At 39.9% G+C, this 12,366-nt stretch overlaps 1 pseudogene across 1 annotated transcript; it reads left to right on the forward strand.

Annotated features, from left to right (window-relative positions):
- Positions 1-9,480: 9,480 nt before the first annotated feature.
- LOC134485664 (small ribosomal subunit protein eS6-like) lies at positions 9,481-12,123 on the forward strand (annotated as a pseudogene). The gene is made up of 2 exons (XR_015676724.1): positions 9,481-10,111; positions 10,159-12,123. The product of XR_015676724.1 is annotated as a small ribosomal subunit protein eS6-like (transcript).
- The last annotated feature ends 243 nt before the right edge of the window (positions 12,124-12,366 follow it).

Raw genomic sequence — 12,366 nt, forward strand, 5'->3', positions numbered from 1 at the left:
CAAAGGCCTCTTTCTGAGCCTGGCAGCAATCTCTCTACCCATCCAGTTCCCAAGGCAGAAACAGACATCCCAACTCTGAGGCATCTCACACACTGTCCAAAATTCAATTCTCCACATGAAAGACCACAAGACACAATAACCTTTGATCCAATTGATAAAATATAGTTGCCCACCTAAACATACAAAGCCTGGTACAGATCCATCCTTTAAGAACATTTATAACAACTGGTAAAGGTACAGTGTGGAATCTTAATGTCAGCTCCCATGTTGTCCCGCAACTACTGTCTCCCCTCTGCTGTCCTTTCTGTCCCAGTCTCCTCTCTGTCCCTCAAACTTTTTTCCTGCCCTCCTTGTTTTTTGCCTCATTCTATCTTGTACCTTCTTCACCTGTGACATCATCCCACAATCTGCTTTATTTGTTTCTATTTATTTGAAATCAGCAAATTGGTGAGATTGCTCAGCAGGCAAAGGTGTACACTACCAAGTCATATGGTAGAAGGAGAGAATTCACTCTCAAAAGTTGTCCTTTGACTGCCACATGTACATCACGGCACAGGTACAACACACACACACACACACACACACACACACATACACACACACACACACACACACACACACACACACACACACTGGATAGATTGATAAATGATAGGTAGATAAATAGATTGTTAAATATATAGAAGCAAAACTAGCAATAATGACTGTGACTTGAAGCTGGGTGTACTGTCCATGCCTTTAATTCGTGCTCTGAAGGCAGGTGGAACTCTGCAAGTGCAAGGCCAGTCTGGTCTACAAAGTGACTTTGAGGATAGCCAAGGTGTTGCAGAGAGATTCTGTCCCATAAAACCAAAAAATAAAATTAAACCTGGCTTGGTGGTAGAGTCCTGTAATCCCAGCACTTGGGAGGTAGGGGTAGAAGGGTCAGGAATTCAAGGTCATCCTCAGCTACATAGTGACTCTTAGTCCAGCCTGGGCTAAACGACACATGTATGTAGTCATAAGGTTTTTGTACACTGTGTAAAGTTTACACGTGTGTTATTCAGATACTGATTTTTCTGCCCTCATATCTTGTTTCAATCCAGACATGGCCTTGTAAGGCTTATACCAAGAATCTCCTGTCTCAAGTTTGTATAAACAGTTCTCACCATTTATTCTCTGCCTTGTCAATAAATGCTGACCACCCAATAGCTGGGAAGAAGAGAGACTAGGGTGGGAAATCTACCAAGGAAGGAGAGAGGGAGATTGAGATCAGTAAGGAGGATGGAGTTTGGAGCCACAAGGAAGAGGTACAGAGGGAGATCATGGAAACACAGCTGAAGCCCAGAGAGCCAGATAATATACAAGTATCCTGGGATGGGGCTGGGAGGTAGCCAGATTAGCATATGAGGCTACTAAGGTCAAAGGTTGATCTTCTAAATGCTCAGCTATTGGGGTGCATTTTAAAATAAAGCTTGGTTTCCCTGTGTGGTTATTTGGTACTAGCATAAAGTAAAAAAAAAAAAAATACAGTTGCTAGATTAGTTCACTGTTTACATTTATGTGAAGAATAATCCATTTATATATGGCGCCCAACGTGGAGCATGTTATCCATAAACAAAACATCTCAGCAGGAATGTTCAAGCTAACACTCTTTGGGACCAAAGGCAATCTCTCAGAGATTTTCTCTAAAGGACCGGCTGGCCCTGCCACTTGGCAGAGGTCAGGGTCTGGTAAAGAACTTGGGCCTCAGAATCCGTGGGAGCAGAATCTTAGGCCAGAGTCAACCGCCAACCAGAGCAAGCACTAGCTGGAAGCCATAGAGGGAGGAGTCAAACCTGGGAGAGCAGAGGAACCCCCCACCCCCACCCTGGCTATTTACGTAGGAAAGGTTACTTAACTCTGTTGCTTTTCAGGCCACTGCCAGGGGGGGGGGGTCATAAAAGCCTTGGGAAGCTGACAACTGCCCAGAATGGGTGAGGAACTGGGATCTGGTAAGGTATTCCCAGTTACAAGTAAAAGGAACAAACACATTTCTTCTCTGTGAGAACAAAGCAGAACTGCTGATACCACAAACTTAGAAGCAGAAGCCAAACTCAAAGAACAGACTTCCCAATCAGGTAAAATTGTTTAAAAATTATACCTTTGTGCTAAAAGCAAAAGGAACTAATTATAAAACTTCATAGTTACATATAAACATATTGAAATCGATAATTTTAAAGAAATAAAACATATAGAGAAGAACACCACAGTGAAGACTTTTGGGGCTCTCCATATTTCTATTCTAAGGTTCAAGGGAGATGGAAGGTACAGGGCAAATTAAAACACGGCCGTTACAGCTATTGCAATATTAAGTTCCATTCTTATCCCAGTAAGCATTTTAGTTTGTTATGTCTTTTTGAGAAACAGGGCCTTAGGGAAAAAAAAGTCACCACGCTTAGAGGAGACTTTGTTAAAATTAATAAATCAGAATAAAGAAGATATTGAAATGTTAGAGATACAAAATAAAGAAAAAATAAAATATGGAAATAAAAATTAGAACAGCAGGTACAAAGTTCTATAGACCAGGTTGAACAAAATGCTAGAATGACAGACATATGAACACAAAAGAAATGTGAAATGTACACAGACCTAAAATAGGAGTTAATAAATAAAGATAAGAAAAGAATTCAAGGGCTGGAGAGATGACTCAGTGGTTAAGAGCACCACCTGCTCTTCTAGAGGTCCCGAGTTCAATTCCCAAAAATACATGGTAGCTCATAACCATCTATAATGAGATCTGGTGCCCTCTTTTGACCTGCTGGTGTACTTGCAGGCAGAACACTATACATAATAAATAAATAAATCTCTATTAGAACAAACTTTAGCTTATGCAGTTAGTACGCAGCAAAGGTCAGAAGATAAACATCATCCAGTGATGAACATGAATGGCACCCTATGGATGTGCTAGATTTGAGAATGTTTAGGAAACATGTCAATAACTACAGAATACATTCACCATTTGTAGAAGCAAATCTTGATTTCTTGGGCCAACAAAAGTAGAATAATCACCCAAGACTAGACAGACATAAAAAAAGCAATATGAGAAACAGGGCCACAGAAGGCCCTGGGTTCGGTTCCCAGCTCAAAAAAAAAAAAAAAAAAAAAAAAAAAAAACCGGGCCACAGTTGCAATGACTTTCATGGTGCAAAGAAGAGACTAAAGATATAGCACAGAAAAATAGGGCTAGAGGTGTCAATATTTCCAAAGACCAACTGCTAGGTGACTGAAGGTCAATATGCTAAGATAGAGATATAAGTCACATGTGACGAAGAAACCTTGACATTATATCGCATAGCAGCCTTAAGTGCCTGGGACAAGATTGAAGAAATAGGAAAATGACTTGAGCCTTTTACTCAGGTTGTACAAGGCCCCAAAGAAACATTCACTGACTGTTTTTACAAAGATTAACAAAGATAGAAAGGTATCAAATCCCTTAGTTAAAAAGGACTAATCGAATCTTTGGCTTTTGAAAATGCTAATGCTAACTGCAAAGAGGTGATCAGGATATTGAGGGTACATTCAGCACCTATTGACAAATGGATCAGGAATATGATTGGTGCTGTATCTTATTCTCCTGAGATAACCTGAATAGGAGAAGCTGAAAGGTAGAAGTTTTAAGGTTGGCCCCCTAGACAAAAGTTTAGAGCACAAGAAAGAAACTGGTCGGGTCCTGGAACTACAATTACACCAGCCGGTTTGGCAACTCTCAGGAACTAACTGACCATAAAGTTAGATTAAAATCTTAAAGAACAATCTTGAGAAACAGGAAGCTTCTCCAAGGAACTGGCTGGCCATAAAGTTAAACAATCTTGAGAAACAGGAAGCTTCTCTTTGTGATTTTTCACTGGTATTTTCGACATTTTCCAGTGACGCTCTCCCTACCCCCTTGGGTTGTGGTTTCTTCCTTTAAATAACTCTTCTCCCAGCCACTCAGGGTCAAACTTCTCTGCCCCTGCGTGGGATACGAGTCTCAACCCCAGTGCACTGGTTCCTATCAATAAACCTCGTATTTTTACAGCAAGGACGGTCTCATGTGAGTTCTTGGGGGGTCACATCATCCCGAGACTTGAGTGAGGGTCTTCCTGCTCGGGGGGGGTCTTTCAAAGTCATCCCTTTTACAGCAAGGACGGTCTCATGTGAGTTCTTGGGGGGTCACATCATCCCGAGACTTGAGTGAGGGTCTTCCTGCTCGGGGGGGGGAGGGTCTTTCAAAGTCATCCCTAGGGGTTATGAGAAAAGCCAAACTCACAAATATCTGGATTATGATGAACAAAGTCATTTCAAAAGAATTACAAAGAAAACCAAATTTAGTCCAAAAGAGAGCCATGCTGTCCAGTATAAGAAAGATGTGGCAAAGGCAGACATTGGACTAATAAGTGTAAGTCATCAACAGATAAATGGGGTAACATATTATCAGAAAACCCTCAATACCAAATTCAAATCAGCCAAGCCAGGGCAACAGTGGAAATACTCCTCTGCAGAACAATTAAACAACAGTGTCCTAAAAATAAACATTAAAAACCCAGATATCAAAAATCAAACCCACTTCAACAGATAAAACAAAACAAACCAGAAGCCAAAAAAACAAAAAAAAATTGACAAACGTCTATAGATGATCAAAGGCCCAAACTAAATATGTTAATAAATAATATTGAAGTTAAATGGTTGATACCGGAGCAGAGTAACCATAATCTCTCCAAGGTCATAGTCTCCAGCTTGGCCTCTTCAGGAGTTAGATGTCTAGTTTCAAAGAGTTGGAATTTTATTCCAGGTAAATCAAAGTATGAAATGGCTTAAATATATAGGGCCAGAAGCCACATATGGCTGATATAGCCATGGGTTTTGGATGGAAGAGATCTATTTCAGCAATGGGAGACACGGATTACTATTCTTCCAACTTGAGGGACAAGTGATAAAATAAATGTTCCTGATGAAAATGTTAAAGAATTTTAACAAGACTGTTACAGGCTGTCCAAATTGTCCATAAACAGGACACAACAAAAACTGACACTGCTGGTAGAATACCAAGAGCCCCACCACTAAGATGGTCAACTCACTTACCTATTTAGATTGAACAACAGCCTATGACAAAAGAAAAACTATGGGCACTAGAACAGTTAGTCCAAGGACAGCTGAAGGCTCAGCATATGGAAGAGTTCACCAGCCCTTGGGATTCTCTGATATTTGTCACTAAAAAGAAGTCTGGCAAATGGAGGATGTTGACAGATCTCAGAGCAATTAATAAAATCATTCGGTCAATGGGTCCTTTACAGCTTGGCACCCCATTGCCTCCATTGTTACCTCAGGAATGGCCGATCATAGTGATTGACCGAAAAGATTGCTCCTTCACAATTCCTTTACATGAACATGATAAGGAAAGGTTTTCTTTCTCAGTACCTTCTTTAATAAGGAGATGCTGTTGGAAAGGCCTGCCACAAGGGATGTTAAACAGCTCTGCTTTGTGCCAGTATTCTGTACAACAGCCATTGGAGATGATTTGTGAGCAATTTCCTCAATTCAGAATTCATCATTATATGGATGATTTAATATTGGCTGATCCAGACACAAATACCTTGAAAAGAGTGTTTTGATGAAATAAAAAACAAACAAAAACCTGACTTGTTAGGGGATGACAAATTGCCCCTGAAAAAATACAATGAGGAGAGTCTATTAAATCTAGGATATGCAATACTTTACAAACGGTTGGACCACCAATGTACAAATTAGGAGAGACCAGTTAAGGACTCTTAATGGTTTCCAGAAATTATTGGGATATATTAACTGGCTTCAGCCTACTATTGACTTGGCTACTCAAAAGCTGAGTAATTTATTTAAAGCCTTACAAGGTGATAAAGATTTAATTGGTCCAAGACAATTGTCGACTGAAGCTGAGAAGGAGTGGGCTTTGATAGAAAAGGAACTACAAGATGCACATCTAGATGGTACAGGTCTGCAGATGGCCTGCGTCTTGGTTAGCTCGCCTTCTACTCATTCTCCCGCAGGAACTCTCATGGAGAGGGAAGGTTATATCTTAGGATGGATATTTTTAGATCACAAACAGTAAAGTTAAAAACCTATATAGAGGGTTGGGGATTTAGCTCAGTGGTAGAGCGCTTGCCTAGGAAGCACAAGGCCCTGGGTTCGGTCCCCAGCTCCAAAAAAAAGAAGCAAAAAAAAAAAAAAAAACCTATATAGAAAACCTATGTAGAAAAGGTTTCTGAATTGATTCTAAATGGAAAAATGAGACTTTGCCAATTAGCTGGAATAGATCCAGCTGAGCTTGTGGTACCTTTTACTAATGCAGAAATTGCATTATGAGTACAAGATGAATATTGGCAAAGAGCTTGCAGTAATATTTGCAGGAGAAATTAACAACAAATACCCAAAACCCAAGTAGCTTCAGTTTATAAAAAGAACTAATTGGATTCTGCCTCACATAATTAAAACTCCAGTTTCTAGAACCCCTACATTTTATACTGATGCAAGTAAGTCAGGAAAGGCAAGGTATAAATCAGAAGATGTAAGGTGGTTGGAAGTCCTTATAATTCAGTTCAAAAACCAGAATTATATGCAATCCTTATGGTGTTACTAGATTTTTCAAGAATCTCTTAATATTGTAACCGACTCTCAATATGCAGAAAGAGTTGTCTTGCATATAGAAACTGATGAACTTATTCAGGATGATTCCAAATTGATTTCAGTGTTTATGCAACTGCAGCAAATGATCAGAAATGGAAACCATGCAATATATGGTTTCCATATATCAGATCCCATACGCGTCTACCAGGCCCTCTAGCACAAGGTAATGATGAAATTGATCAGCTCTTGATAAGAAATATGCTAGAAGCGGGGGCTGGAACAATGGCTCAGTGGTTAAGAGCACCGATTGCTCTTCCAGAGGTCCTGAGTTCAATTCCCAGCAACCACATGGTGGCTCACAACCATCTGTAGTGGGATCCGATGCCCTCTTCTGGTGTGTCTGAAGACAGCGATAGTGTATGCATATACATAAAATAAATAAATCAATTAAAAAAAGAAATATGCTAGAAGCTTCAGAATTTCATAAAAAACACAATGTTAATATCAAGTATTTAAAGAACGAATTCTATTGCTTGTCGACAAGCCAAGGAAATTATAAGGAAAAGTCCTACTTGTTCTTTACATAATCAAACTCCATTACTTGTAGGAAGTAATCCTAATGGTACTAAGAAAAAAATGAAATTTAACAAATGGATATGCTCCAGTTTACAGGGTTCCATAAACTGAAATATGTGCACCATATTACAGACACATATTCAGGATTTCAACGGGCAACTGCTTTGAGCTCTGAAAGGGCTGACTGTTATTACACATTTGTTAGAATGTATGGCAATTATGGGTATACCTAGACAAATTAAGGCTGGCAAGTCTCCAGTATATGTCTCTAATAAAATAAAAAAATACTTATTATAATATAAAGCATATTACAGGTGTACCCCACAATCCTACAGGATAAGTGGATTGGAAAGATCCAATCATACTTTAAAAGAAATGCTTAATAAATAGAGAGGGTATCAAAGCCCCCCTAAGATGGATTACATAATGCTTTGTTGACTTTAAATTTCTTAGATGCTAATGAACAAAATACAACAGCTGCTCAGAGACATCGGGTTATTTAAAAAAAACTGCTGAATTTTATCAACCTATTTATTTCAAAGATATATTAACCTCAGAACGGAGAGCAGGAAATGTGTTATGCTGGGGAGGGGCTTTGTATATGTCCATACAGGAGAATAAAAATGAGGGATTCTGTCCGAACTGATAAAAATCAGGTTTGATAGAGGAAGACCCCCTGAAGATGTTGGCTGCAGACAGGAAGAAAGAAATCAAAAAGACCAAACAGGACAGGTAACATGATTTGCTGATCCCTCTACATGGGAATAACCCTGAAAGTGCTTGAGACATAAAAAATGTCTCTAGCCAGAGCTTCAGCTGTACACAGCCAAAGAGTCTTGGTTACATCATGCCATCCTTCTGTATGGTACAAAGATTTATATTACAGTCTGGCTTTACGACCAAACCAACTCTTAAAGAAAGACAGCTGTCGGGGTTGGGGATTTAGCTCAGTGGTAGAGCGCTTGCCTAACAAGCGCAAGGCCCTGGGTTCGGTCCCCAGCTCCGGAAAAAAAAAAAAAAAAAAAAAAAAGAAAAGAAAAAAGAAAAAAGAAAGACAGCTGTCTTTCACCTGCTCAAACTAGGAACAGAAATCCATCTTTGACTGATCTGTGCACAGTGCACATACCATATACTATGTTAATACAGAAGAATATAAATCACCTTTAAAAGCCTTGTGTTTGCAGGAAAAAAGAGCAACCTAAAATGCAGCCCTGACTAGAGTCACCCTCAAGGATGCTGAGATGCAGGATCCAGCTTCAGATTGCTGCTGTTTCCTCAGGAGATTTGCTTCTAGAACAGCCTCAGGAAAGGCTGCCGGTCCCACATAACCTTGGTTCTTCCAGCCTTTCAGTCCGTCCCAGTCAGGACTTCAGTTAAGCCCTGACCTTTCTCAGCATGTAGAGACCGGACAGCAAACGATGTCAGCTAGCTTTCTTTTGCCTTAACCATTTTTCCAATTTCCTTTTGGGCCCCAGACAGGAATTCTACATCTCAATTCAGTAGGAGGCAATTATGAAGAGACCATCATCCCAGTCCCTTAAGTTGGGGCGGATGGTTTTGGTCATTTTATAAATTATACATATATTGTCATTTTTAGGGAATGGTTTACAAATAAGTCTTACAAAATAAGTCATGGACAGGGAGGAAACTACATAGGGGGATTAGACTCAGGGGTTCCTATCTTTCCCTTTTCCCTATCCTTTCTTAGGTAAAGGGTAGGGAGTTGAAAAGAAAAGTGGGGGATAGAGAAATATTATAAGACATTAGACAAATAGGTATGGATTATTGAATTTATTCTTAAGACCAAAAAATATTTTATACCCATAATCTTACAATGGTAAAGATCATTATATTTTGATGCAAAATTGAGGTCATAATTTGGCACATTGGCATATTGATACAAATTTAAGGTTATTTTTGGTATATAGAATGCATATATACTTTTAGAATTTATCTGAGGTATTATATTTAGATGAATTTTAACATTGCAATATAAAGTTGTAGTCCTTTTGAAAGCTGCTATTACAAACTGTTAGAGATGATAAAAAATACAAATTATGAACTATTAGGGATGGTTAAGAAATAACAAATCAATGGTTAGCTAGGCAAACTCACAGTCATATTAGATACTAGCTTAGTTAATTATAATAAAATGTTTTCAAGGTTAGTCAGATAGTAAATAGCTAAGAATAAACAATGTTTGTTATTTCAAATATACTATAGATAGTTGGTCTTCAAAAATCTGAGACTTACAGAATATGGAATTTAAACGTAACTCTTTTTCGTGATGCCTCCTAGGCGATCGGCTGTGTCAAGATGACACTGAACATCTCCGTCCCTGCCACTGGCTGTCAGAAACTCACAGAAGCGGATGACGAACACAAGCTTCGTACGTTCTATCAGAAGCGCATGGCCACAGAAGTAGCTGCTGATGCTCTTGGTGAAGAGTGGAAGGGTTATGAGGTCCAGATCAGCGGTGGGAATGACAAGATTTTCCCATGAAGCAAGGCGTTTTGACCTATGGCAGAGTGCGCCTGCTGTGGAGTAAGGGACATTCTTGTTATAGACCAAGGAGAACTGGAGAGAGGAAGTGCAAGTCTGTTTTTGTGGGTGCATTGTGGACGCCAACCTGAGTGTTCTCAACTTGGTTGTTGTTAAAAAAAAAAAAAGGAGAGAAGGATACTCCAGGACTGACAGATACCACTGTGCCTCATCGGTTGGGACCTAAAAGAGCTAATAGAATCCGAAAGCTTTTTAATCTCTCCAAAGAAGATGATGTCCGCCAATATGTTGTCAGAAAGCCCTTAAACAAAGAAGGTAAGAAGCCCAGAACCAAAGCACCAAGATTCAGCGTCCTGTTAGTCCCTGTGTCCTGCAACACGAATGCTGACATATTGGTCTGAAGAAGCAACATACTAAGAAAAGCAAGGAGGGGGTTGGGGATTTAGCTCAGTGGCGGAGCGCTTGCCTAGCAAGCACAAGGCCCTGGGTTCAGTTCCCAGCTCCGAATACGCTAAACTTTTGGCCAGGAGAATGAAGGAAGCCAAAGAAAAGTGCCAGGAACAGATTGCCAAGAGACATAGGCTGTCCTCGCTGAGAGCTTCCACTTCTAAATCTGAGTCCAGTCAAAAATAAGTCTTTAAGAGTAACAAATAAATAATCAGACCTTGAAAAAAACATAATTTTATTAATTTAAGATCTTTTGGCTATGAGGTAGGTCTGCTCCCAACGCTGCCCCATTGTACTTCAAAGATGATGATGAGCATCAAGAAAACCCATATGGAGTTGCTTCAACTGTGGCAAGCTAGCCACTGAGGGAAGAAAATGCCCTAACTTCATGTGCAGACAGAATGCTGCCCAGAAAGGACAAATGGCTTGCCCAGCTCTGCCAAGATAGTGTATGCAAGCCCTTATAATTCCTGCTTCACAAAAGGTCTGTCAGATACTCTGGGCCAGAAGGCTGACTATTATTATTATATTATTGATAATATAATAATAATAACACTATAGAGAATATTGGGACTGTCCAGGCAGTCAGCTGTCTCCGTCATTTCTGCATAGTCAGGTAATATTTAATTCCTTCTTGGGTCTCTGATGGGGTTAAAGACTAGATAGCAATAGTCTTAGTATAAGCTTAAGTCGCTTAAAATGTAAGAAGATGTTCTAGGTCTAAAAAGACATTTTTAAAATGGTAATACAAAGAAGTGAATTGAATACAGAACTCTGAACTCGTCGAGATAAGGTAGATAATAGAACACTTTATTTACTTGACAAAAATAGTGGACTGGAGATTGTGAAAGCAACTCTTATGTAATACTTTTCATAACTGCTCCTACTGTACGCTGTTTATTATTATAGGAAAAAGAGCCTTTTTCTAGACAAAAGGTGGAAATGTAAGCATGATGACTTTGTACACTGTGTAAGTTTTACCCTTGTGTTATTCAAATGCTCATTTCTCTGCCCTCATGTCTTGTTTCAATCTGGACATGGCATTGTAACGCCTTTATTATACCAAGAATCCCCTGTCTCAAGTTTGTGTAAACAATTCTTAGCATCGTTTATTTTCTGCCTCGTCAATAAATGCTGATCACCCAATAGCTGGGAAGAGTAGAGAATAGGGTGGGATGTTCACCAACCAGAGGAAGGAGAGAAGAGAGAAGGCGATTTAGATCATCAAGGAAGATGGAGGATTTGGAGCCATAAGGAAGGAGTCTGACGAGAGATCATGGAAACACAACCAAAGCCCAAAGAGCCAGATCAATAATAATAATGTGCAAGTGTCATGGGATGGGGCTGAGAGGTAACCAGATTAGCATAGGAGGCAAAGGTCGATCATTTAACTGCTCAGCTATTGAGGTGCATTTAAAAATAAATATTGGTTTCTATGTGTGGTTATTGGGGGCTAGAATAAAGTAAAAACAAAAGCAGTTGCCAGATTTTTTAAATTAATTAATTAATTAATCTATTTATGAATATGAGTACACTTAAAAGATAAAAGTTTTAAAGTTGCCCCCCTAGACAAAGTTTAGAGCAGAAAAAAAACAGGTTAGGCCCCAGAATTGTATGTTCCAAAAAGTCTCTCCTAGGGGTATAGAATGGATAATTACATTGGCCAGCTCAACAGCTTTCTCCCAGAAACTAGCTGACCATAAATCTTAGAGAACAATCTTGAGAAGCAGGAAACAACTTCTCTTAGGAACTAGCGGACCATGAAGTTAAACAATCTGAGAAGTAAGAGACAGCTTCTCCTAGGAAACAATCTTGGGAGACAGAGAGTTCTTCCTTGTGATTTTTCACTGTTATTCCATCCCTGCCCCCTCGGGTTGTGGTTTCTCCCTTTAAATACCTCTTCTCCCAGCCTCTCTGGGTCGAACTCCACTGCCCCTGCGTGGGATACGAGTCTCGACCCCAGTGCACTGGTTGCTATCTATAAACCTCATGTGATTACAACAAGGACGGTCTTGTGTGAGTTCTTGGGGGGTTGCGTCATCCCGAGACTTGAGTGAGGGTCTCCCCACTCTGGGGGTCTTTCACACTGTCGCTGTCTTCAGACACACCAGAAGAGGGCATCAGATCCCATTACAGATGGTTGTGAGCCTCCATGTGGTTGCTGGGAATTGAACTCAGGACCTCCGGAAGAGCAGTCAGTGCTCTTAACCTCTGAGCCATCTCTCCAGCCCCAGTTGCCAG

The sequence above is a fragment of the Rattus norvegicus genome, chromosome 2 (assembly GCF_021556685.1).
Source record: "Rattus norvegicus strain SHRSP/BbbUtx chromosome 2, alternate assembly SHRSP_T2T, whole genome shotgun sequence".
Lineage (NCBI taxonomy): Eukaryota > Metazoa > Chordata > Mammalia > Rodentia > Muridae > Rattus > Rattus norvegicus.